Source organism: Macaca nemestrina, chromosome 12 (assembly GCF_043159975.1).
Source record: "Macaca nemestrina isolate mMacNem1 chromosome 12, mMacNem.hap1, whole genome shotgun sequence".
In the NCBI taxonomy this organism is placed as follows: Eukaryota; Metazoa; Chordata; class Mammalia; order Primates; family Cercopithecidae; genus Macaca; species Macaca nemestrina.
Genome location: NC_092136.1, coordinates 31,667,253 through 31,694,596, shown reverse-complemented (window position 1 = coordinate 31,694,596; position 27,344 = coordinate 31,667,253). Strand labels below are relative to the sequence as shown.

The window sequence follows — 27,344 nt, the reverse complement described above, 5'->3', positions numbered from 1 at the left end:
GCAGGGGAATTGCTTGAACCTGGGAGGCGGAGGTTGCAGAGAACCGAGATGGTGCCACTGCACTCCAGCCTGGGTGACAGAGTCAGACTCTGTCTCAAAAAAAAAAAAAGAAAAAGAAAAGTACAAATGTTTTTTAGAATGGTTATTCTTATATTATTCTACAACTTGTATTTTTAACAAATTGTGAAGTATTTTTCTTCTTAGGAAATATTTACTTACATTATCATTATTAATGACTATAAGAGTGTTCCTTAATGTGAATGCATCATATTTAATCAGTCTCTTATTGTGAGAAATTTAGACATTTTTATTATAATAAACAATGCAGTAATAAGTATATTTATGCATTCATTTTTTGGGGATTGTTTCAATGAGTTATGCTCACTGCATACATTTTAGGTGTGGCATTGCTGGGTCAAAAGTTGCAGAATTTTTTAGTTTGTCACATATTTCTAATTGGCTCCCCAAAATAGTTGCAGACAAAATACTGAGTTCCAGATGTAGAAGTAGTATAGACCACATTCTCTGATCCAAATATAGTAAAACCAGAAATGAATAATAAATATGTAATCCCCAAAGCCCAACCATTTGACCTCAAAAAACAAACAAGTAAAGGCATCCTCTTAAAAACTCTTTGGTCAAAGAAGAAATTAAAACTGACATTACAAAATTATTTAACAGGAATGACAACCAGAATGGCATATAATAATTTTTTAGAAATTTTCTGCCAAAACTGCACCTCCAAGCAAATTTAAAACTTAAATATTTTCTGTATTTAAAAAAAGAAAAGTAAATATACAAAGCATCCCACTCAAGTTAGCAAAGAAGAAATATACTTGGGGGAAGCAATATATAGGTAAATTAAGGTAAAGGCAGTATGGAAGGAATTGGGGGTAGGAAATAGTGGAATTGATGGATAAGTTCAGTATCTTGCTCTGCGTGTGTGTGTGTGTATGCGTGCGTGTGCACATGCATGTGCTCAAATGAAGATGGACCACGTGGAACATTCTCATGTTTTGCTGACAGTTCAGCAGGCAAGAGAAACTTGACATTCACAATGGGATTAACCAGGATAAAATCAGTCTCAGCAGAGTGTCATGAAAGCACAAAGGTGGAAGTGATTAATTTAGTGGAGGGCGGGCCAGTGAAGAAAGCTTTGCAGAGAATGTGACAGCTGAGTTGAGCATTATGGGATGGTAGGATTTTGCCAAGCAAAATGCTTGTAGAGAGAGAGTGAAGTCTAGGTGTGGTGGTAACAGTGGGGGATTGTTTTTAAAATGCTGGAATTATTTTTCATGTCTAATCAGTTCTAGACATCTATGGGACTATTAACTATACAGCCTTATCGTGTTTAATAATGTGCTTTCTTTTAGAGTTACAATTCTTTTTATTCAGGCAATCTATTTTTAGAGCCTGCTTTATATTTGTAGCAATTATGATGGAAAATGAACTTCCTAGAAATTAAATGTGTCATTTTATATCTTATCTGTAATGAGCTGATGATGTTAGCATGCAAAGATATATTTAGATCTACTTTATCCTATGAAAAGAATATATCGCATGGATCTAAGTGTGGTCAAATAATGGAAAGTCTGCTAAAGCCATATGGAAATCTTTTCATTAATTTTAAATATTTAGGAATCTATCTGTTGACTATTCCATGACTAAGTTACAGTATTTTATATAGTAAGTATGCAATAGGAAAAATAAGGTATGTATAACTTCTCTTTCCAAAAAGGTATTTAAAAGTTATCTTTGTTGTTATGAGTATTTTCAAAATGCAAACTTCTGAATTTCTATCTTGAGGGATTCTATCTTGAGGGAAAAGAAACAATAATATCATCTCACTATGTGTATACATATGTGTGAGATGTATGTTTGTAAAAGCATAGAAGATAGAAAAAGGTAGCTGTTAAAACTGGTGCCCTGGGGATGAGGAGGGGGAGATTCTAGAAAAGGTGAGTGAGAAAAATAAAAGGGAATGAAGAAACATGATTAGTTCTTTTTATACATTTGTGTTGTTTTATTGTGGTGGTAACTAGTCATTTTATAATTTTGGAAGAAAAGGTATTAAAGCTTTTGGAAGCTGGGGGTGGTGGCTCACGCCTGTAATCCCAGCACTTTGGGAGGCCGAGGTGGATGGATCAGGAGGTCAGGAGATTGAGACCATCCTGACTAACATGGTGAAACCCCGTCTCTACTAAAAATACCAAAAAAATTAGCCGGGCGTGGTGGCAGGCGCCTGTAGTCCCAGCTACTCAGGAGGCTGAGGCAGGAGAATGGTGTGAACCTGGGAGGTGGAGCTTCCAGTGAGCCGAGATCATGCCACTGCATTCCAGCCTGGGCGACAAAGCGAGACTCCGTCTCAAAAAAAAAAAAAACTTTTGGAAATACAAGACAGTTATGGTTCAGGAGAGCAGCTCTTTGCCAGTGCTGGGTTGGTTAAGATTTTTGAGGCCAGCATCTATCATTTCATGACTACTATAGAGTGCACTGACTACAATGAGACTTCATGGTCCCAAGCTTGCTGAAAAGGGTGAACCTCAACACTAGGCTGGCCATTTTTTTTTTTTTTTTTTTTTTTTTGAGTAGGACAAAAAGGGGATTCTGACTGCTAAAAGGTTGGAAGAGCTAGAATCTAGTCCTCCCTGGGCATCTGAGGACCCATGACCTTGGGAAAGTCACACCTCTCTGGGCTTCAGTATCCTCCCACATGAGGGAGAAGAAAGAGATAATCATGACAATTCCCTCCAGTTCTAAAAACACTGTGATTCCAACCTGTAGTCTATTTTAGCAGATCTTATTATTTCCCCTTGAAATAAACCCCTGAAATAGTTTCTCAATAATACTCAGTACCTCAACGTCACAGCTATTGTTGATTCATTTTTTTATGACTCCCATGATCCTAACTAAATGTCACTCACATCACAAGTATTTAAAAGGTTAAATGTTATGAGGGAAACAAAAAAAGTAGAGAACAAGACCTTGCTCACAAGATGCTTCTAGTGCAGTTGTGCAGAAAATATGTGTATTTTATCAAGCTGAGAGAAGCCATTCTATAAACTTTACATGAAATTGCAAAATAGAATAATAAAGTCTGTACCTAAAAGTGCCATAGAAGTAAAGAAACAACTAGAATATATATGGTGATATAGTTTGGATGTGTGTCCCAGCCCAAATCTCATAATGAAATGTAATCCCCAACATTGGAGGTGGGGCCTGGTGGGAGGTGGTTGGATCATGGGGGCAGAATTCTCGTGAGTGGTTTAGCACCATCCCTGTTGGTACTGTCCTCATGATAGACAGTAAGTTCTCATGAGATCTGGTTGTTTATGTAGCACCTCCTCACCTCATTCTCTCTTGCTCCTGCCGTGTGAGACAACTGCTCCCCCTTCACCTTCCACCATGATCAGAAGCTTCCTGAGGTCATGCGGTCTCCCCAGAAGCAGATACCACTATGCTTCCTGTACAGCCTGTAGAACCGTGAAACAACTAAACCTCTTTTCTTTATAAATTGCCCAGTCCTAGGCATTTCTTTATAGCAATGCAAGAATGGACTAACACATGTGGTGATAGCTTGAATAATAATATGTCCTAGGTGGCACCAGAGTATAAAGAAGGAAACAAAAACTGTATTGGGAAGTGGAGGAATCCTTCTACAAATGGATCAGAGGAAAGAGAACATGAAAGGGAGTGCAAATTGACACTGCTTGGTAGCAGAAATGAAAGCTGATGGAGCACTGTGCCCCGCCCAATGCTAAAGACAAAGGGAGAGCAATATTGACCAAGGCAGCTTTGAGTATAGTGTCCAGCCCCTTTAGAGAAAAGTTTAGAATAGCTCCGCATACTCATGTTTTGTAGTTAGTGAAGTTGAGTCTTAGAGACGCCAAGAGACATGCTTAAAGACACAAAATCAGGAAGCAGTCTGCTGGAAACACATGATGGATCCATCTCCTCTTCCCATTCTACCATGTTGCCTCCTTGAAGGAAACAAGGTGAAGCTAAGTCCTAGGAGAGACCCAGTCTCCTCAGGGAAAGGCAACAGCAAATTTGATTTGTGTAACAAAAATATATTGCATATGTAGAAATTGACAAACTGAATTTAAAATTTAGTCAAAAAGGCAAAAGACCTAGAATAGCCAAAACAATCTTCAGAAAGAAAAATTCTGGAGGTCTTAACTTCAGGACTTAATAAAAGTTGCAGTTAGGCTGGGCGTGGTGGCTCATGCCTGCAATCCCAGCACTTTGGGAGGCCAAGGCAGGTAGATCACGTGAGGTCAGGAGTTTGAGACTAGCCTGGCCAACATGGTGAAACCCTGTCTCTATTAAAATTACCTAAAGTTAGCCAGATGTGGTGGCAGGTACCTGTAGTTCCAGCTACTTGGGAGGCTGAGGCAGGAGAATTGCTTGAACCTGGGAGGCAGAGGTTGCACTGGGCCAAGATTGCACCACCACACTCCAGCCTGGGTGACAGAGCGAGACTCTATCTAAACAAAACAAAACCTACCGTTATCAAGGCAGTGTGGCATTAGTGAAATAAATGACAGATTCATGAAACAGAATGAAGAAACCTGAAATAGAATCACATGTATATGACGAGGGTCCCAAAACCTTTTTGTATATACAGTACAGTAGAGAGAAGAAAGCTTTCTTAGGGTGCTTTAACCAACTGTATTGAGGTATAATTTATATACAATATTATGCTTTCAGTTCAATGAGTTTTGACAGGTGTATAAGCCTGTGTAACCATTATCACAATGTTCTACATTTTCAATACCCTCAGAGAATTCCTCTGCGCCTCTCTGCTGCCAGTTCCTCCCCAAGCCTCAGTCCCAAGCAACTGCTGATCCATTGTCACTATAGATGAGTTATGCCTTTTCTAGAATGTCCTATGCCTGGACTCATACAATATATAGTCTTTTGTATCTAACATATTTATGATGAAATATTGGAAACATTCCCTTTGAGATTGGAAATGAGACAGGAATGTCCACTATCTTTGCTTAAATTCAACATTGTACTGAAGGATTTAGTCAGTGAAGTAAGGCAAGGAAATAAAATACATGGTAAAAGATATTGGAAAGAAGAAATAAAACTGTATAATTTGCAGATTATATCGTTACGTGTTTTGAAAACCTAAAATAATCTACAAGAAATGTTAGTTACTATGAGTGAATCTTCAGTTTCCTGAATATAAAATAAACATAAAAAATTATATTTCTAGGCCAGGCACAGTGGCTCATGCCTGTAATCCTAGCAGTTTGGGAGGCCAAGGTAGGCAGATTGCCTGAGCTCAGGAGTTCAAGATCAGCCTGGGCAATATGGTGAAACCCTGTCTCTACTAAAAATACAAAAAAATTAGCTGGGCATGGTGGTGCGTGCCTATAGTCCCAGCTACTCAGGGGGCTGAGGCACGAGAATCACTTGAACCCAGGAGGCAGCAGAGGATGCAGTGGGCCAAGATTGTGCCACTGCACTCCAGCTTGGGAAACAGAGTGAGACTCTGTCTCAAAAAGAAAAAAATATATATTTCTATACATAAACCACACAGTTAGAAAGCTGAAATTTAAAAAGGTAACATTTACAATAGCAATGAAAAATAGAACCTGGAAAGAAATCTAACAAAACTTATACAAGAATTATTGGAAAAATTATAAAACCAGTAAAAGGCATTTTAAAAGACCTAAATAAATGAAGAGCTATAACTTTTTAACTTACTACAAATAAATTGATTTAAAAACGCCATATCGTTATATAGAAATACAAACGATCACAAATTGATCTGAACATCCAACAATAAAAATACAAATCTCAATGGATATTTGGGTAAAAGTTTGACAAGCTTATTTAAATATTTGGATGAAAAAGCAATGGTCCAAAAAAAAGTCAAAATACTCTTGATGAAAATGAATATGATGGGGAGAACTGCCCTACCAGATATAAATCTATAACAATTAATTCAGGGCAGTATTGTCCTAGAGATAGAAAAAAATACACTAATGCATTAGAATAGAGAGCTCAGAAAAGCAATGGGCATATATGGACAATGTAATATATGGTGAAGGTGCTATAACAGGTCAGTGAAGGAAAGGTTGAATTTTTTCAGTAAATCGCTCTGAGATCACATGGATAAAGAAAAATCAGAGGCTAGAGGAATTTAAAAAAGATACAGGACTTTTGTATAAAACAGCAAAATGGCAGGCATAAATCCTACTGTATTCATAACTGGACTAAATATAAATGGATTAAACATTCCAATTAAAAGGCAGAGATTGGCAGAATGGACTGAAAAACAAACAAACGTGATCCAACCATATATGACTAAAGAGAATATTTTAGATTCAAACAAACAAATAGGATGAAGGCAAAAGAATGGAAAGATATACTAAGCAAAAAATAACCAAAAGAGAGCTGGAATGATTGTATTAGTAATAGACAAAATAGACGTTAAAGCAAAAATTGTTCTAGAGATAAATACAATTTATAACAATTAATAATCCATTAAAAAGACAGAACTATTATAAACATGTATGCACCTAACAGCTTTAAAACATATGAAGCAAAAACGGACAGAACTGAAGGAAGAAATGAACATTTCTACAATGATAGTTGAAGATTTCAGTACCTGATTTTCATCACTAGATAAGACAACTAGACAGAATATTAACAAGGAAATAGAAGGCTTGAGCAACACTGCAAATCAACAAGACTTAACAGACATCTATAGAACACTCCACCCGAGAATACTAGAATACACATTCTTCTCAAGTGCTCACGAAACATTCTCCAGTATAGACCATAAAACAAATCTCAATAAATTTAAAAAGATTGAAATATGTTCTTAGACCATAATGGAATGAAATTAGAAAGCAATCATCGCATATGCAGAAAAATGAAACTAGACCCCTATCTCTCGTCATATTCAAAAATCAAATCAAAATGGATTAAAGACTTAAATCTAAGACCTTAAACTATGAAACTACTACAAGAAAACGTTAGGAAAATTCTCCAGGATATTTGTTTAGGCAAAAAATTCTTTTATTTCTTTTTTTTTTTTTTTTTTTTTTTTTGAGACAGGGTCTCACTCTGTCACCCAGGCTGGAGTGTAGTGGCATGCTCATGGCTGGCTCACTGCAACCACAACCTCCTGGGCTCAAACGATCCTTCTGCCTCAGCCTCCCAAGTAGCTGGAGGGGGTTGATGTACTACGGACATGCATCACCACACCTGGCTAATTTGTGTACTTTTTTGGTAGAGACAGGGTTTCACCATGTTGCCCAGCATGGTCTCAAACTCCCAGGCTCAAGCAATGCGCCTGCCTCAGCCTCCCAAAAGTCTGGGATTACAGGCATGAGCCACCACATCTGGCCATGTCTGGGCAAAAATTTCTTGAGTAATATCCCATAAGCACAGGTAAGCAAAGCAAAAATGGACAAATGTGATAACATCAAGTTAAAAAGCTTCTTCACAGCAAAGGAAACAATCAACAAAGTGAGGAAATAACCTACAGATTGGGAGAAAATATTTGCAACTACCTATCTGACAGGGATTAATAACCAGAATATAGAAGGAGCTCAAACAACTCTATAGGAAAAAGATTTAATAATCTGATGTTTAAAATGAACAGAAGATTTGAACAGACAGTTCTCAAAAGAAGACATACAAATGGCAAACTGGCATATGAAAAGGTGCTCAATATAATTGATCGTCAGAGAAATGCGAATCAAAACTACCATAAGATATCATCTCACCTCAGTTAAAATGGCTTTTATCCAAAAGTCAGGTAATAAAAAATGCTGGCAAGGATGTGGAGAAAAGAAAACACTTGTACATTATTGGTGGGAATATAAATTAGTACCACTATGGAGAACAATTTGGAGGTTCTTCAAAAAACTGAAAATAGAGCTACCGTATGATCCAGCAATCCCACTGCTGGGTACATACTCCAAAGAAAGGAAATCAGTGTATTGAAGATATACTTCCATGTTTGTTGTACTTCCATGTTTGTTGAAACACTGTTCACAATAGCCAGGATTTGGAAGCCACCCAAGTGTCCATGAACAGATGAATGGATAAAGAAAATGTGGTACATATATGTAATGGAGTACTGTTCAACCACAGAAAAGAATGAGATCCTATCATTTACAGCAACATGGACAGAACTGGAGGTCATTATGCTAAGTGAAATAAGCAAGATAGAACTACAAAATCACATGTTCTCACTTATTTGTGGGATCTAAAAATCAAAACAACTGGACTCACAGAGACAGAGAGTAGAAGGATGGTTACCAGAGTCTGGGAAGGGTAGTGGGAAGGTGGGGATGGGGGAGATGTAGGGATGGATATCAAGTACAAAAATAATAATAATCTAACTTTCCACATTAAGAAACTAGAAAAGGAGCAAACTAAACCCAGAACAAGCGTAAGAGAGGAAATAAGAGTTATAAATAAGATAAATAGAAAAACAGTAGAGAAAAATCAAGAAAAGAAAGTTTATTGTTTGAAATGATCAACAAAGTTAGCAAACGTTTCACTAGACTAACTTGGAAACAAGAAGACTCAAATTACTACAATCAAGAATGAAAGAGAGGACATTACCATCAACCCGACACAAATAAAGATTATAAAAGAATACTATGGGCCGGGTGCAGTGGCTCACACCTGTAAGCCCAGCACTTTGGGAGGCCGAGGCAGGCGGATCGTGAGGTCAGGAGATAGAGACCATCCTGGCTACTACGGTGAAACCCTGTCTCTACTAAAAATGCAAAAAATTAGCTGGGCATGGTGGCGGGCGCCTGTAGTCCCAGCTACTCGGGATGCTGAGGCAGGAGAATGGCGTGAACCCAGGAGGTAGAGCTTGCAGTGAGCAGAGATCACACCACTGCACTCCAGCCTGGGCGACAGAATACTATGAACTGTAGCCAGCAAATTCCATAATTTAGATGAAATGTTCAAATTTCTAGAAAGACATAACTACTGAAACTGACTGGGAAATAAATTAAAATCTGAATAGACTTATAAAAGGTAAATGATTGAATTAGCAATTTAAAAAAAATCTTCCAACAAAGAAGATCCCAGAACCAGATACCATAGCTGGTATATTCTACCAAATGTTTACAGTTGTCACCAATCCTTCATAAACTCTTCCAAAAAGTAGAAGAGGAGGTAACAACTCATTCTACTGGCCTCATAGAAAGTACCACATTGTACCAAAACCAGAAAAAGATATCACAAGAAAACTTCAGATTAACACTGTTGTGAATATAGATGCAAAAATCCTGAATAAAATACTAGCAAACTATACTGTGTCCATTTGAGTGATAAAAAATAAAACGCTGGCAAACTAAATCCAGGAACACATACAAGGATTATAAACCATTACCAAGTGGGATTTATCTCAGGATTGCAAGGTTGGTTCAATATATGAAAATCAATTAACCTAATACACTAATGAATAGAATAAAGGGCAAAATGACAAGATTATCTCAGTAGATGTGGAAAAAAGTAATCTGAAAAAATCCAACACCATTTTATACTAAAAAAAAACAAAACACATACTTATCAAATTAGGAATAGAAGGAAACTTCCTCAGCCTAATAAAGGGCATCTATGAAAACCCCAAAGCAAACATGGTGCTTAATTATGAAAGACCGAAAGCTTTTATCAGCAGGAACAAGACAAGAATGTCCATTCTCATGAATTCTACTCAATATAGCACTGGGGGTTTCAGTCAGGGAAAAGACAAGGGAAAAAAAAGATATCTAGATTAGAAAGGATGAAGTAAAAGTGTCTCTATTGGCAGACTACATGATCTTGTATATAGAATATCCTGAGGAATCACACAAAAAAATTATAGCTATTGAGCTGGGTCAGCAAAGTGCCAGGATACAAGATCAATATACAAAAAGTAATTGTATTGATATTTATTAGCAATAGACAATACAGAAATGAAAAAAAAAAACAATTCTATTTACAACAGCATCAAAATGAAATACTTAGGAATAAATTTAACAAAAGAAATATAAGACTTGTTTACTGAAAACTACAAAATGTCATTGAAAGAGATTACAGAAGATCCAAATAACTGGAAAGACATACCATATTCATGAAATAAAATAGTTATTATTAAGATGGCAATACTTCCCAAACTGATCTACAGATTCAGTACAATCTCTATCAAAATCTCAGATGGCTTCTTTAGAGAAATTGACAAACCAATCTTAAAATTTATATGAAACTTCCAGGGACCTGAAATAGCCAAAATAATCTTGAAAAAGAAGAATGAAGTTGGAAACTTCACACATCTTGATTTCAAAACTTATTGGAAAGCTACAGCAATTCAAAAAAGTGTGCTAGAATAACAGGTGCACTGAAATCTCAGAAATCACAACTAAAGAACTTATCCATGTAACCAAAACCACCTGTACCCTAAAACTATTGAAATACAAAAATGTGTTATTGAAATAAGGGTAGTTATGTAGATCATGTACTACAACTGAGAATCTAGAAAGAAACTCATACATTTAAGTCAATTGATTTTTAACAAAGTGTAAATTTGCCAAAACAATTCAATGGAGGAAGAATAATATTTTCAACAAATCCTGCTGGGACAACTGGATATAAACATGCAAAAGAATGAGACTGGACCCTTACCTCACAACTTAAAAAAAAAAAAAAAAAAAAAAAAACCTTAAAATGACCCAAATATAAGAGCTAAAACCAAAACACCCTTAAAAGAAAACATAAAGGTAAATCTTCATGATCTTGGCAATGAATTCTTAGCTATGACACCAAAACCATGAGCAATGAAAGAAAAATAAAAGATAAGTAGGACTTCATCAAAATTTAAAAATTTTGTGCTTTAATGGACACCATGAAAAAAGCAAAATGGCTAATATATTGGGAAAATATATTGGTCAAATATAGACACCAAATATAGTAAAAAAGAATATTTGCAAAATACCTAATAGGGGCTTGTATCCAGAATATATAAAGAACTCTTATAGGCCGGGTACAGTGGCTCATGCCTATAATCCCAGTGCTTTGGGAGGCTGAGTTGGGAGGATCATTTGAGGCCAGGAGTTTGAGGCCAGACTGGGCAACATCGTGAGATGGCCATCTCTACAAAAAAAATTTTTAATAGCCAGACATGGTGTACATGCCTGCAGTCCTAGCTATTTGAAAGGCTGAGGCAGGAAGATGGCTGGAGCCCAGGACTTTTAGGTTACAATGAGCTATGATTATGCCACTGCGCTCCAGCAGAGTGAGATGAAAGAAAGAAAAGAAGAGAAAAAAAGGAAAGGAAAGGAAATTCTCTTACAACTCCACAATAAAAAGACAAATAACCTAGTTAAACACTGATCAAAGGAATAGACATTTCTCCAAAGAAGGTGGTCAATGATGCTCGATATCATTAGTGACTAAGGAAATGCAAGTAAAAACATGACAAGACATAATTTCACACACTAGGATGGCTATAGTAAAAAAGACAGATAATAAGAGTTGATGAGGATGTGAAGAAATTGGAACGCCCATATACTGCTGGTAGGAATATAAAATTGTTAGTCACTTTGGGAAACAGTTTGGAAGTTCCTCAAAAATTAAATACAGAGTTAGTGTATGATCTAGCAATTCTACTTCTAAATATATGCCCAGGAGAATGGAAAACATATGTTCATACAAAAACTTGAACACAAATGTTCATAGCAGCATTATTCATAATAACCAAAAAGTGGAAGCAACTCAAAAGAACATCAACTGATAAACAGATAAAAGAAAATGCAGTATAGCCACACAATGGGATATTATTGGCCAAAAAGAAAAGAAAAGAAATGAAGAACTGATATGTGCTATAATGTGGATGAACCGGTTTTGTTTTGTTTTGTTTTGATGGATGAACTTTGAAAACATTACGCTAAGTGAAAGATGTCAGTCACAAAAGGCCATATATTGTGTGCTTCCATTTAAATGACATGTCTGGAAAGGGTAAATCCATGGAGACAGAAAGTAGATTTGTGGTTGCCAGGGGATATGGGGAGGAAGGAATCAGGGGTGATTGCTAATAGGTATGGGGTTTCTTTTTGGTGTGATAAAAATGGCCCAGACCTGGCGGGGTGGCTCACACCTGCTATCCCAGCACTTTGGGAGGCCGAGGCGGGTGGATCACCTGAGGTCAGGAGTTCGAGACCAGCCAAGCCAACATGGTGAAACTCCATCTCTACTAAAAATACAAAAAAGTAGCCAGATGTGGTGGCAGGCACCTGTAATCCCAGCTACTCAGGAGGCTGAGGAAGGAGAACCTCTTGAACCTGGGAGGCGGAGGTTGTAGTGAACCGCGGTTGCGCCATTGCACTCCATCCTGGGCAACAAGAGCGAAACTGTGTCTCAAAAAAAAAAAAAAAAGTCTTTGAGTTTCTGGTTATGATTGCACAATTCTGTAGCTACACTAAAAACTACTGAATCGTATACTTTATAAACAAAGAAATTTGTCGTTTTCTCATATACCCCACTTTCTCAGGAAAACACTTAGATAATGCTTTAAAAAGGAAATATACTCACTTAGTATAATGAACACTGTCAATCTCTATATAATTACACCATATCTTCATCTATTTCACAGTCCACGTGGACTGTTCAGTGAATCCATCAGAAGTAGGTATATCGGTATTAAATGCAAGTCCCTGTGCTTGGCACTGTCGTGGCCCACTTAGCCTAATACCACTAGGGACAAATCTGTAGTCTGACAAAGTCAGGGTTTGTTTGTTTGTTTTTGGCTGATTGCAATAAAAATCACACAGTGAAAGAACCATGGAGCTTCTCAACAAATGAAGGAAGAAATAGTTACTATAAAAGTTCTGGGAAAGATGGAGTCTATGTAAAATTAAATGAAGGAGTGTTTTAATGCGTGTTAAGCAATGCAGTGTGAGTATAAAAGGGTTATCATCAGGTCTGGACTGAAATGGACACAGGATCATATTTCCTTGGACACTATTAAAATAAATGCCAATATTGTGTCCAGAAACCTTTATCTGAACCTCTGCACCGGGGTTGTAAATCAAGGTCGCTTCTCTGTCTTAGTTCGCCCAGGTAAGAGTGGGATGTTTCATTGTTACTGATGTAATTTCAAAGAGCAAAGTTTTGGAAGTTTCCCATGTGAAAGGACAGGGTTACTCACTGAGCAAGAAAGCTGTTGTCACTCTAAGAAGGGGGTCATACCTTTCAGCAGCAGTGTGTCCTTGGGAGAAAGATCGTTTGCTATTAACTTTGCTGCTGGCTTTATCTGTGTCTGTTATCGTAGCCTGATGAATGGCAGCGCCGATTTTTACTTTCTCAGTATTGGAGGGGTTACAAAGATTAATGCAATGTTGTTTGTGCTCATAAAGCCCTGGAGGTGAGAAAGGCAAATTTGATTAAGGAGGGACAAATGCACGTTGCCCTGAAGATTCATTTCTTCTGCCTTTTGTTGATTTTCAAGGAGCTGTTTCCACAGAGCTGAGTAAGCGCAGAGTGCGCACTTCTCTGTGTGACAAGGCGGGGTGGGGAGGAGGTCCTGCCTGTGCTGTCCTGGCTTTCCCCCATGAACTCTATTTGTCCTGGTGTGTGGTCCTAGTGGGGTCCTTGGCCCTTTACATGACAGTTCTAATCACAAAGGCACACATCCACGTGGTCTCTAATTTTTGGAAGTGGTGGGGTACATTTCTTCCTAGGGGTCCTGTCAGCTGACAAGTTGGGCTGGAGACTGGGTGACCAGGATCCCGGTGCCTGCAAGCCCAAGGAACCAAGCTGTTGGCAGTCTGCTCTAAGATCTGGGATTGGGGGTGAAGGAGTATCAGGGACTCTGCCGGCGTTGAAGCCCCCAAAGAAAGCGGGCCATTTGAAAGAGAGAGACCCGCTGCAGAAAGAGAAACCAAGTATTGAGGCTGCTCAGGGCCCGCAACCCGGGAGGTTGGCTGAGTCAATCAGCCCAGTGCAGCAGAAGCAAAGGGCGGGGCTAAGGCTGCAGTGGGACTCACAGCCCCAGCAGATGGGGTTGAGAGAAAAACCTGGCCTGGGCTTCACTACTTCTCCAAACAAAAACCCTGACAGGTTTATGGCCCAATGGGAAAACCTGGAATGGCTTTCAGGGAATTGCAGAGACTAGGTCAGCAGGAACTCAAACTAGATCTGGGATCTGGTCCCCAGCCCCACACTGCCTCCTCAGGAGCTTCCAAATGTCCTGAATTTGCTGGAAACCAGAGCTTACATGGCTGCTGTTATCACTATTATTAGTCTGTTCTTTTATCAGTCTGTGTAATTGTTGTGGAAGGTGAGAGTTATCTTCTACAACATATGATGTGAGGCCTGGGTCCATAGACATCCTGATTGATATATTCATTGTGACCCTGTCTTGTGACTTCTAAAACAGTCAAGCACATGGCCAAACATGACCTGTACCCCTAAAACTTGCCTTGATTCAATCATTAAAATATATATTTTTCTCTTACCAACCAAAGAAAAGGAAAAAAAGCCCTCTCAATTTGTAGGAATCCTCTGACTTGGTCCAAATGCCACCAACATAAGTGTTACGTGGATACAAAGGAAGTAACTGAGGAATATTCCTCATGAAAAGTTAGCTTAGAAGGTTCCTGGTCCCTGCTGGGGTCAAGATCAGTTCAGCCCACTTTGGGGTCCTACACTGAGATATATTCATTCTCTCCCCTGTGTCTGTCTGTTGCCCTAGTGCCTGATGCACATGTTAATTTATTTGTACTGGGTCTCACAAACTTGATTTAAAAAAGAAATGCAAAACCTGAAACTTGGTAATTTGACTAGACAGGAGGAGACTAAGCAGGTGCTTTGTAATCTATATAAAACGTGAGTGCCAAAGTTCAGAGAGGTCAGTCCACCTAGGGAGAAGTAGTTGTTATGGTGGATTCATAGGATCCATGTGGGTCAGGGGAAAATCAAGATGGAGCAGGTGGCCGGGCGTGGTGGCTCAAGCCTGTAATCCCAGCACTTTGGGAGGTGGAGGCAGGATCGCTTGAGCCCAGGAATTTGAGACAACAGTCTGGGCAACAAAGCAAGACCTCGACCCCCTCAACTCCCCCAAAAAATTAAAAAGAAAAGATGGAGCAGTAGGCTTGGCACAAAGCCATGATGGTAACATGGTGACAATAGCAGTGGTGATACTCACAGCTGCCATTTATCTAGCATTTACCATGTGCCAGGGTTGGTTTTAAATGGCAGTAAAAGGCAGAGCCAGAAATCTGCAGGTTCCAGGGAATGATATACACCCAATTTCTACCAATCTTCCTTTTCTTCTCTCCCAAATGAGGGAAAATGACCTCTATCTTCGCCTTATGTGTTAGCTGTATACAACTCTGATAATAACAACAATGGTAGTGATAATAAAGTAGTATAAAATGAAAGTAATAATGTAAACATGCCCCCATATACTGCCTAATTATAGAAATATATAATTATATTGTAATATATAGCTATACTATAACTAATATCTATAGTAGATATTACCCTCAGTAGATATTTAACAAATCTTCATCTATTGCAAGTTCATTCAACAAGTATTTATTAAGTGCTAGTAAATACATGATTTTCTGCTATCCCAGATCAAGCAATAAACAGACACAGTCCCTGCCCTTATGTGTTTTTGTTTTGTTGTTTTGTTGCTGTTTTTCCATAAGGAGAGGTATTATGTTTTGTGTGTAGAGTGGTTCAAACAATCATAACACTTGATTCCAAATCAAAAGACCCAGATGCTAGTGTTTGGTTTGATAGCCAGTCACTTTAATGTCTTAGTGTCATCTGAACAAATAAGGCATTAGACTAGATTTTCACGGCCTCTGCCAGCTGTAACATTTCAGTATTTGGTTTAGAGTTTGTGACACCCAGGGTTGGGAGGGAAATTTGGCAGCCTTTACGTTTTGCCTACAACTTTACCTTTATTTGGTCTATCAAGTCTTTTTCATCTTCTTTAATGGTAGTCAAATCTTCAGAAACCTGGCTTTTTATATCTAAACTCATATAAAAATGATAATGGTAAGAAACCCAACTTAGTTATCTTTTTTTTTTTTTTTTTTCTGGAAAGGGAAACCATCAACAACAACACACACACACACACACCCCCCCACATGATTGCTTGCTTAGGGAGGGATCAGAGCTTCAAAAGTGAGCTGATTCCAGCCACCAGCTGTCATCATATGAGGAGCTCTTGTGAGTTGATCGCCCATGAAAGAGATGAGTTACCCTTTGTCTTCACTAATGTACATCTGTAGTATATTCAATACTTACCCACCCTTTATCCTTTGCCCTGTGGTTTTCCACGGCTTCATGAAATGCTTTAGCCAGACAGGTCAAGGTTTAAAGGTGGTTTTGTTTTGTTTGCAATGAAAGCTAATTTTTAATTGAAAGTTAATTGATTTTTCTAGGAATGAGCCTCTAAACATGGCCACAGCTCAGTGATACTGACGAACCAAACATCCCTTTGCTGGACCTATGCAAACATGAAACAGACAAAGAGAAGTGAGTATGTGGCATTCATCAGAGGAGTAAGACCAATGCGAATTTTGTAAGCAGTATACAGCCTTGTCAAACATGATTACTTGGAAAATTACTAACTAAACCTTCCCTTAGCCTTCTCACATTTAGTCAAGATTTCATGAAGAGTTGTAAGAGAAAAGTTTTTCCAGGTTCTCCTTTACTCAGAAGGACCACGGACTTTGAACAGCTTGATAATCCAGCTTTCTGAAACTTTTCCGTGCATATGTATCACTGAGGTATCTTATTAAAGCACATATTCTAATTTTTTGGTCTGGGGTGGGGCCTGAGATTCTGCATTTAAAATAACCTCCAAGGTGATGCCAATGTGTTCCTGATGCTGGGATCCTATTTTAAGTAGCAAAGGTCTTGTTAGAATCAGCCCAACCAGTGGAAGGCAGACGATCACAGTTCTTGACTGTGAGTTTCGGACAATGATTGTTGATGTTCAGATGGAATTTTATGAAGCTAAACATTACCTTTGGCCTGTATAGTGAGTATACTACCACTCAAGTGGTGGGGTGTGTGTTCGTATTTCTCTCAAAAACAAAGCTGAAAAGCCAATGGGTACATGGGCAGCAAGGAGAAGAATGCTAAAATAAAATATTATTGCAAAAAGGTGGAGATCAATAATCTGCAGCTATTTCTTTTTCTTTCTTTCCTTTCTTTCTTTCTTTCTTTTTTTTTTTCTGAGACAAGGTTTCACTCTGTCACCTAGACTGGAGTACAGTGGCACAAGCATTACTCACTGGAGCCTCGAACTCCTGGGCTCAAGTGATCTTCTTACCTCAGCCCTCCAAGTATCTGGACTCCGGGCTTCATGAAATACTTAAGCCAGACAGGGCAGGGTTTAAAGGTGTGCCACTGCAGGCAAGCACCACTACACCCAGCTAATTTTTTTTTTTTTTTAAAGAGACATCGGTCTCACTTTGTGCCCAGGCTGGTCTCAAACTCCTGGCCTCAAGCAATCCTCCCACCTCAGCCTCCCAAAGTGCTGGGATTACAGGCATGACCCATGGCCCCTAGCCCTATTTCTAATGTATGAATAACCTGTTCTCAAGTTATCTTAAGAAATAAAGTATTTCTTTTTTTGAAATAAAATGTGGCTATACTGACCACATTAAAATGAATTACTTTCACTTTAATGAATGGTAGGAAAATTTAGGATAACAAATAAATAAGGAACAATCAGAAAAGAGCTATTTATCTTGAAGATGGGATTCACTCATTCAGCAATTTATTGAGCCCTTTGCAAAGGGGCCAGGTGCTGTGCTGGTTGCTGGAGATACAGAAGCAGTCCCCTCTGTCAAAGTCTCACATTCATTGGAGAGATAGTGACTCAAAACAATTCTTAAAATGAATTAAAACTGTGATCTCTGAAGGGGAAATGGAACATTTTGAGAACATTTGAACTGGAGTGTTTGACTCGATTGGAATGTGAAGGAAGGCCTCCCCAAGAAAGTAATGTTTGAGGTGAGATCTGAGGGATGCTGGAATTAAGCAGGTGAAGGGGTGTTACCAGACACAGGTTAGAAAGTGCTTGGGCCGGCCGGGCGCGGTGGCTCAAGCCTGTAATCCCAGCACTTTGGGAGGCCGAGACGGGCGGATCACGAGGTCAGGAGATCGAGACCATCCTGGCTAACACCGTGAAACCCCGTCTCTACTAAAAATACAAAAAAACTAGCCGGGCGAGGTGGCGGGCGCCTGTAGTCCCAGCTACTCGGGAGGCTGAGGCAGGAGAATGGCGTAAGCCCGGGAGGCGGAGCTTGCAGTGAGCTGAGATCCGGCCACTGCACTCCAGCCTGGGCTACAGAGCAAGACTCCGTCTCAAAAAAAAAAAAAAAAAAAAAAAAAAAAGAAAGTGCTTGGGCCATGTGTGAGGTCGTCCAAATATCCTACACATAGTCTCCCCTGATCTGGGGCCTGACACAGCAAGTCTTGGCATAATTAAATGCTGATGCCGGAGACTGCCCAACCTGGTCTCACCCACAGAAACAGACACGCTCCATGTGGTCCTTGTGGGCCACCACACAGTGGAGAGCTATCCAGCCTACCCCTTACTTCCACTCCCCCGAACCTTTTTTTTTTTTTTTGAAACGGAGACTCGCTCTGTCGCCCAGGCTGGAGTGCAGTGGCCGGATCTCAGCTCACTGCAAGCTCCGCCTCCTGGGTTCACGCCATTCTCCTGCCTCAGCCTCTTGAGTAGATGGGACTACAGGCGCCCGCCACTACGCCCGGATTTTTTTGGTTTTTTAGTAGAGATGGGGTTTCACGGGGTTAGCCAGGATGGTCTCGATCTCCTGACCTCGTGATCCGCCCGTCTCGGCCTCCCAAAGTGCTGGGATTACAGGCTTGAACCACTGCGCCCGGCCAAAAGAGCCACCTTGCAACCATGGTTCCACTGGGGCTCGAACCCAGGACCTTCTGCGTGTAAAGCAGATGTGATAACCACTACACTATGGAACCGAATCTTGTACTGAAACTGTAGCCTTTGAGACATAACTCCTTTTTTAAATTCATTTTTCTTGTAAGTAACATATTACATAGATTGTATTGTGATGATAAAATGATACTTTGAACACATTCTCTTATATTATGTTTAAAAAATGAGCTCCCCAGTTTTTGCAGACTTCCAACCAGGTTTGGGAAGCTCTACTCCATGTGGAATGGGTGGGAGTTTGGCGAGTGTGGAATCAGTTAAATCTCTGCGGCCCTTGACATACTTTGTCCAGGAACACATTTGGTGTTCAGAATAGTGAGCAGCACTCACTGAGGCTCAGCGAAATGAGCTTACCCAATGTCATGGTGACTCGTGAATAGGGATAAACCTAGCACTGGGCACTCATTTCTCCAGATACTTAACATCTCACTATCTCAAGTGTCCTGCTTGGCTTTGCTGTCTCAGAAGCTCCCCCAAGCCTGTCACCTTCTGAATTCCCCTTACACCCAGCCTGTGGATCCAGAGGGAGCTTTTTCACGCCTAATGTGTTACTGAAACACCAGGGGTTTGGTCTAGGTCCTGCTGCTCACAGCACAGAAAGCCAATCACTGACCCAACAATTATTGCCAAAAAAGAAGGCTTTAATTGGGTGCTGCAGCAGAGGAGATGGGAGGTCAGTCTCAAATCATCTCCCTGGGAGAGTAGTCTCAAACTCATCTCCCTGACCAGCTAAAGTTAGGAGTTTATACAGCAGGGAAGAAATGTAAGTGTATGAGAAAACAGGAACTCGGAAAGGGTCAGGAAGCAATCACGATGAATGAGGGGCCTGGAGTTTCATTGTGTGGATGCAATGATCTGGTGAGTTTCAGATCTTTGATGCTTTTTTTTTTTTTTTTTTTTTTGAGAGACCTGGTGGTCCTTTCCTGGAGGAAGAAACTCTGAAACTCTGATAAAAACAAATGTAAGTTTCAAGCTTTAAGGTCATAAGGGTCAATTTCTATGTTTATCCAAAACAAAAAACAAAAAACACCCAAAACTGTTGATGGGACTAGTGGGTTGGGCTGGAGTGCAGTGGCCGGATCTCAGCTCACTGCAAGCTCCGCCTCCCGGCGCCCGCCTATTTTTTTGTATTTTTTTAGTAGAGACGGGGTTTCACCGTGTTAGCCAGGATGGTCTCAATCTCCTGACCTCGTGATCCTCCCGTCTCGGCCTTCCAAAGTGCTGGGATTACAGGCTTGAGCCACTGCGCCCGGCCGCGGTGGGTTGGTTTCAAAGGCAGATATGACTGCCCCCAGGACTCAGTCTCTTGATTTATGATAAATAATATAAACTTTATTATAGGGAACAGTGGGGAAGGGGAATACTCACGAGTCTGTGAATCCTTGGGTCATGGAGAAGCCAGGTAGTGTTCTTCCCTTCCTTTCTTTTTCTTTTCATCCTTATTCATTGGGTACATTTTTCCTGCCCCGCCGCAAGATCCTAAGATGTGGAACTGCCTGAAGTGAGCAGTCTGACCACCAGGGGGCAGCATGAATCCATCGCTTTGTCTGAAAACAAACAGGTCCTAGTCAGCGGCCCTCCTCTCCATACAAGCTGAGTCTGCACGTTGGAGTCACCTGATGAGCTTTTAGAAAATTGCAGGTGGTGGGCTCACTTCAATTGCCATCTTCTGTCCTCGAGAGCGGGGCGTGGACATCGCCATTATTTAAAAGTTCCTCAGGTGAGCCTGATACACAATGTTGAAAACCACTCGGAGAAGACTCATCTGTGAAAACTGTAAAGGCTTTTAGGAATCACCCAGCCCAGCCCATCTGTTTCCATTTTGCAGCTTCAGGAACTGAGGCCCAGAGATAGAAACAGTAGGCTTAGGGGTGCTTGGAAGACAGCAGCAGAACCCAGGACCCTGACAATCGGCCCAGTTTCCTTCGCCCGTAGCACTTGGTTTTCCATATTTCGGCTGGGCCTGGGCATCAGAGGATACCAGGGACCACTTCCCTCCCCTCCAAGCGCAGAACGGTGCAGTCCCTCCTGGCTCAAGTTGCTCCTGGCTGACAGGAGAATTCAGAACTGGCCTGCAGGAATCAACTGGAGAACCTCCCAACCACGTGTGCACGAGGTTCAATGCCTGGAAACCGGAGGATGGGGACAGTGAGGTAGTGAGGACAGCCACAGTCCAGTCAAGGAGGGCTTCCTGGAGATGAGGCAGGAGGAGGAGATTGGTTGGATTTCAATGACCCATGAACGGTGGGGGCCGCATTTCAAACCAGAGGATCAGGATAAGTAATGGGTGTTCATGGGGCCACGGGTGTGAGTGGGGGAAGATGAGGGCCAGAGAGCACAGGGAGTTAACACTGTGGAGACAGAAGAGGGCACAACACCTGGGTATGTACCTTGACTCCCAGACAGAGGAACCAAGACCCTTTATGGAATGTTCTAGATCTCGACCTGGATGCATGAAGCACGGGAGGTATCTGAGCCTAGGAGGGGCACTTGGGAGTAAGCTAGACCTTAGAAAGACACCCCTGGGGGCAGCACCCGGGGCTACTTTAGGATCATGCTTTCCAGATCCTCCCAACACAGAAAAGAGGTGACTTTTGGAAGGTGTTCAGAGGTATTTGTGGAGTAGAATGCAATACTGAAGTAGAAGATTGCCCTTAACAGTGGACTGTTGAGGAGGACAGGACCGGAGAAAAGATTGGGAATGGAAGTTTGGTGAGCAGCAGGGACTCCATATTGGGGGCGCTTCTAGGTCTGACAGTTTAGGGGAACATCACGACCCCACGGGATAGTGGTGTTCAGAGTGAAGAGACATCGAGACATCCCTCTCTCTCTTCTCCTCTTTCTCCAGGCAGGACATTCTTTGGGAGTCCCAAAAACCCCGACCTGAGAAAGCTCTAGAAGCACTGCGTTAGCCCGCCCCCCACCCTGTACGTCTTGAGTGCTTTGCGATTCCACGGAGCTGTCTGTGACACGTCCAGCCCATCGCCGCCCTGCTCTGCCTGCCTCTCTGTGGGAGGATGGATCTGAGGTTCATGGACACTGCACTTCTCCTCTTGTAGGATTCTCTCCAGTAAAGCCTCTTCTGCATTTAATGCCACATGGCACTGGAGAGGGTTGCCTTTGTCCTTCTTCCATGGCACCCGGCCACACACAGGCACACCGTGTTCCCAATGCTGGGTGTTCCTGGAAGAGGCCTTGTTCCCCAGTACTGAGTGTTTTTGGAAGAGTGCTTGTTCCTGATGCTGGGCATTTCTGGAAGAGGCCTTTTTCACTGGGGCCTCCCTAAGAATGGAAGGGTAATAATTTGTTCCTAAACATCCTGGCAGATCCCAGCGTCTTTATATGGTTGGGATGGGGAGAAATGAGAGTAGCTACATGGATGCTAGCCTCTGTCTGCAAGGCAATACACACTTTTCAAAGCATCATGTCCGCTCTGTCTTTTGTGGTTCACCGGAGCCTTCTGAATTAAAGAGGAAATGGCTGGCAGGGATGATCCCATCTACCTGCCCAGCCAATCCAGCAGAGACAGGTGTCCCTTTCCCCTAAGGAAGCTCTGAGCGGACATGCTGTTTGCTCTTTTGGAGCATGTGCAGAAGAGGAGCTGGAGTCCCAGGACCATTAGGCGTGAGAGAGTTACTCCAATACAGGGCAAGGTTTTTGGATGTTCTGTATTGTATTTATCAATGCTTTTTATTGGGCTTCTAAACACTTTACAGTGTTCTTAGAGCCAAAAAACTATAAAATCATCAAGAACAGGTGCAATAATAAAAGCAATAATGATAATATGAGTAGCTATTCCTTCTCATATATTCGCCGTTTGCCAGGCCTGGTTCTAAGTGCCAGTAAAAGACCAGGCCAGAATTCCAGCTCAGATCTTATTTCTTACTTTTTATCACCTCACCTATAAGGTTTTAACAGGTGTAGGATTTCAGCAGTAAGAATAATTTGATGTGAAACCAAAGAATTCATGAGATAGAAAGACAAAAAATCCTATCCTTTTCCCCTAGGACTAAGGTGGCCGCCATGAGAAAGACCAGATTCTCAAGAAGAAATCATCTGTGAAGGATTTTGATCAGGCAACATGGGCATGCAGGTTTAAACACAGCCCCCATCCTGCCCTGCCTGGCAAGCCACTTTCTCCTATGTTCATGCATGTCTAGATTTCTCAGTGAAAAACACAGCTGAACTCATGAAAGCCTATCTTTAAAAAATATTAAGTAGCTAGTCTTATAAACCCCTATATATAGTGTCACTTCACTTTTTTCGTAAAACATGCCTAGTGGAATGGCAACAACTGGGAAAAATTCAGAGCTCAGCATTCATGTATTGAAAATATCTCTAAGTTGCCATAGGTGTTGGTTTATAAACTCCAGAAATAATTTATAAATAATTGTTTATATTTGCTTATATTAATACTTGTTTATAAACTCGATATTTTCATGTATTTATTTTTTAAGCTTTTTTTGTTAAACATGTAAATGTGATTATTTGCAGATCTTCAATATAATTATGTTTGGGCTATCACCATCCAGTTCAAGATTTAGAACATTTCCAACACTTTCAAAGGTGCCCCTTCCCATTCCATTACACGCCCCCCCACACCCAAGAGAACCACTGATCTGACCTCTATTCCCACAGATTCGTTTTGCATATCCTTGAGCATATAAATGGAACCACACAGTATGTCATTTCTTGTGATAAGATCCTGTTGCTCTACATCATGCTCTACATCTTACATTCATAAGATCCTGTTGCTCTACATCATGACTAGGATTAATCCATGCTGTGTATAATACAGTCATAAAACAATGCAGTACTGCAGGGGAAATGAAGGAACCGCAGTTCTATAAATCAATGTAGACACAATCTCAAAAATATAATATAGACATGAAAAATGATAGTTGCATAAAGTAAAAGTGAGGCAAGAGAAAAAGATTAAAATTTTTTAGGAATGAATTCCTGTGTAGTAAAACAATGTTTAAAAAAAGCATGGAAACATTTCACACAACTTCTAGAGTGATGGGTACATCTGCGGGGCAGGAGGGAGGAGGATGTTCACTTTATACTTTTCTGAACTGAGCACATTACGTTGTTACGTTGGTATACGTATGTATTATATATATCACAGTAAAACAAATGAAAAAAATAGTGCACAGGAAATGAGAAAGTAGGGAAAGTTAAGTACAGACACTTCCCTGAGACATCATCTTTTTTGTCATAACTGCTTATACCTTTATGTTAGTAAGTTTGCCTTCGCTAAGTTCCTCTGGCTGCAGATGTAGTTTCAAACGACAGCAGCATCAGCATTCCCATGGTCAACTATTTAATCTTTAACTGTGTTTAGGTTTGACTCAGATTTCACCTCCACCCTTCTCACTTTTCATTTTGATTACCTGTTTATAGAATGCCACATGAGTTTATCACTGGGAGACGGGGAGGCAACACAACAACATATTTTGCTATCTGTGTGTGAACTGAGTGAGAGATGTGCAGTAAGAAATCAGAGAGGCTTTGAAAGAAGTGGCATGATTGGTCACTGATCATGATGCACATCTGTCACTGATATAGTGACTTTTGGACTGAGGAGCCAGCAGTGAAGTTTGCACTTTATGCAACTACTTACAGTTAATATCCCTTGATAACTGAGATTTGAGATTTGAACTGTATTTTTGGGTAAGCTTGGTGTTATTTATTTAACCCATGGTGACTGAAATGTGTACATATTGGAACAATGCAAATTGAAGACTTTATATGTATATATGTATGTGTATTTATATAAAACATGTATATATTATTTAGATATGTATATAAAATGTACTGTACATACACACACTAAATATACATATACACACACACACTATATATATGTGTATATATATATTACACACACACACAAATATGTCATGGTCAACTAGAATTAATTCCAGGAATCCAAGGTTGGCTTAATATTCAAAAATCAATCAATGTAATTCATTATACTTTTTTAAAAAAGAAAAACCATATAATAATCTAAATATATACAGAAAAATATTTGACAAAATTTAATATGCATTAATGATAAAAAAAAAAAATCTCAGCAGACTTGGAATTTAAGGGAATTTTCTCAGCCTTTTCCTTATCAGGAGCATGTATGAAAAACCTACAGCATCATACTTAATAGTATGATATACTATATTTAGATATACTATATATTATATATATAAAATCCACTGGATACATATATATACACACTAAATATACATATATACATACACTGAATACTGAGTACTTTCTGAATACTGTATAACTGAGTACCTTCTCTTTCGTAATGGAAACAAGGGGAGGGTGTCTGGTCTCACTAGTTTTATTTAACATTGTGTTGGAAGTCTCAGCAAGTGCAAAACGGCATATAGATAGGAAAAGAAGGAACCAAATTTTATTTGCTGATGACATGATCATGTTTATAGAAAATCATAAAGAATCTTTTAAAAAATCTCCTGGACTATTAAGTAAATTTAGCTAAGTCACAAAATACAAGATCACTATACAAAAACTGATTATACTTTTATATACTAGCAATGAATAATTGAAAGTGAAAAAAAATTTTTTTTGAGATGGAATCTCGCTTTGTCACCCAGGCTGGAGTACAATGGCACCATCTCAGCTCACATGCAACCTCCACCTCCCGGGTTCAAGCAATTCTCCTGCCTCAGCCTCCCAAGTAGCTGGGATTACAGGTGCCCACCATCATGCCCTTCTAATTTTTGTATTTTTGTGGAGACAAGGTTTCATTATGTTGGCCAGGCTGGTCTTGAACTCCTGACCTCAAGTGATCCGCCTGTCTCTGCCTCTCAAAGTGCTGGGATTACAGGCGTAAGCCACCATGCCTGGCCTGAAAATGAAATTTTTAAATGCCATTTATAACAGCATCCAAAACTATGATATATATTCAGTGAAATTTTAATGAAATATGTGCAAACATGGACACCAAAAACTACAACACAATATTGGAGGAAAATGGAGATATATACTAGATTTATGGATCAGAAGATTCAATATCACTAAATGGCATTTCTTCCCAAATTGCGTTATGTATTCAGTGCAAACCCAGCACGCTTACTTTTTTTAGAAGTTGGCAAGCTGAAATTTACATAAAAATATGACCTTTGTGCCATAGAATAGCCTAAACAATTTTGAAAAATAACAAAATGCTGAAGGATATAATTTATTTAATTTTAAGACTTAATATAAATATGTAACAATCACATAATTACTGTAGATATAAGTAGAGAAATATAAACCAATACAACAATAGAGCATCTAGAATTAGAGCCATTTATGTGTGGTCAATTTATTTTTTTCAATTAAGGTGCCAAAGTAATTCAACAGGGGAAATGGTATTTTCAACAGATGGTGTGGTAAAATGGGATATCAATTTGGGGGGATAATTGAATCTCAGCTCTTATCTCACATCATACACAAAAGTTGACGTAAAATGGGTCAGAGAACTAAATATAAGAGCTAAGGTTATCAAACGTCTAGGAGAAAATATAGGAGAAAATATTGTAGCCTTTGGATAGGCAAATGTTTCTTGTGTAGGAATAAGAAGCATGAACCATACAAAAAAATAGTTGAGAAGTTAGACTTCATTTAAATCAAACATTTCTCTTCTGCCAACACTCCATTAAGAAAATGAAATTGCCGGGCGCGGTGGCTCAAGCCTGTAATCCCAGCACTTTGGGAGGCCGAGACAGGCAGATCACGAGGTCAGGAGATCGAGACCATCCTGGCTAACACGGTGAAACCCTGTCTCCACTAAAAATACAAAAAACTAGCCGGCCGAGGTGGCGGGCGCCTGTAATCCCAGCTACTCTGGAGGCTGAGGCAGGAGAATGGCATAAACCCGGGAGACGGAGCTTGCAGTGAGCTGAGATCCAGCCACTGCGCTCCAGCCTGGGCGACAGGGCGAGACTCCGTCTCAAAAAAAATAAAAAATAAAAAATAAATATAAATAAATAAATGAAATGAAATGGCAAGTTATAGCCTGGGAGAAAATATTTGCAATACATACAGCTGCATAGGGCTTGTACCTAGAATTTATAAAGTACTCATCCAACTCAGTAAGGAGACAAACCACCCAATACAAAAATGGGCATGGTAAGAAGAATTTTAAACTCTTGAAGCAGAAGAGAAGCTCCCCTGTTGGCCTGGAAACAAGCCACCATGAGTTCTATAGCTGCAGAGACATGAATTCTGCCAACAAGCACATGTGTTTGGAAGAAGACCTGAGTCTCAGATCACACCGTAGCCCAGGCTGACACCTTGATTGCAGACTTGTGAAACTTGGAGCAGAAGCCCATGGAAACTGAGAGACAAGAAGTGCGCTTTAGTT

The 27,344-nt window shown here is 40.1% G+C and overlaps 1 non-coding gene across 1 annotated transcript; it reads right to left on the bottom strand.

Annotated features, from left to right (window-relative positions):
- Positions 1 to 18,926: 18,926 nt before the first annotated feature.
- On the bottom strand, positions 18,927 to 18,999 carry TRNAV-UAC (transfer RNA valine (anticodon UAC)). Its single transcript has one exon. It is a non-coding gene; the product is annotated as a tRNA-Val (tRNA).
- Positions 19,000 to 27,344: the final 8,345 nt, after the last annotated feature.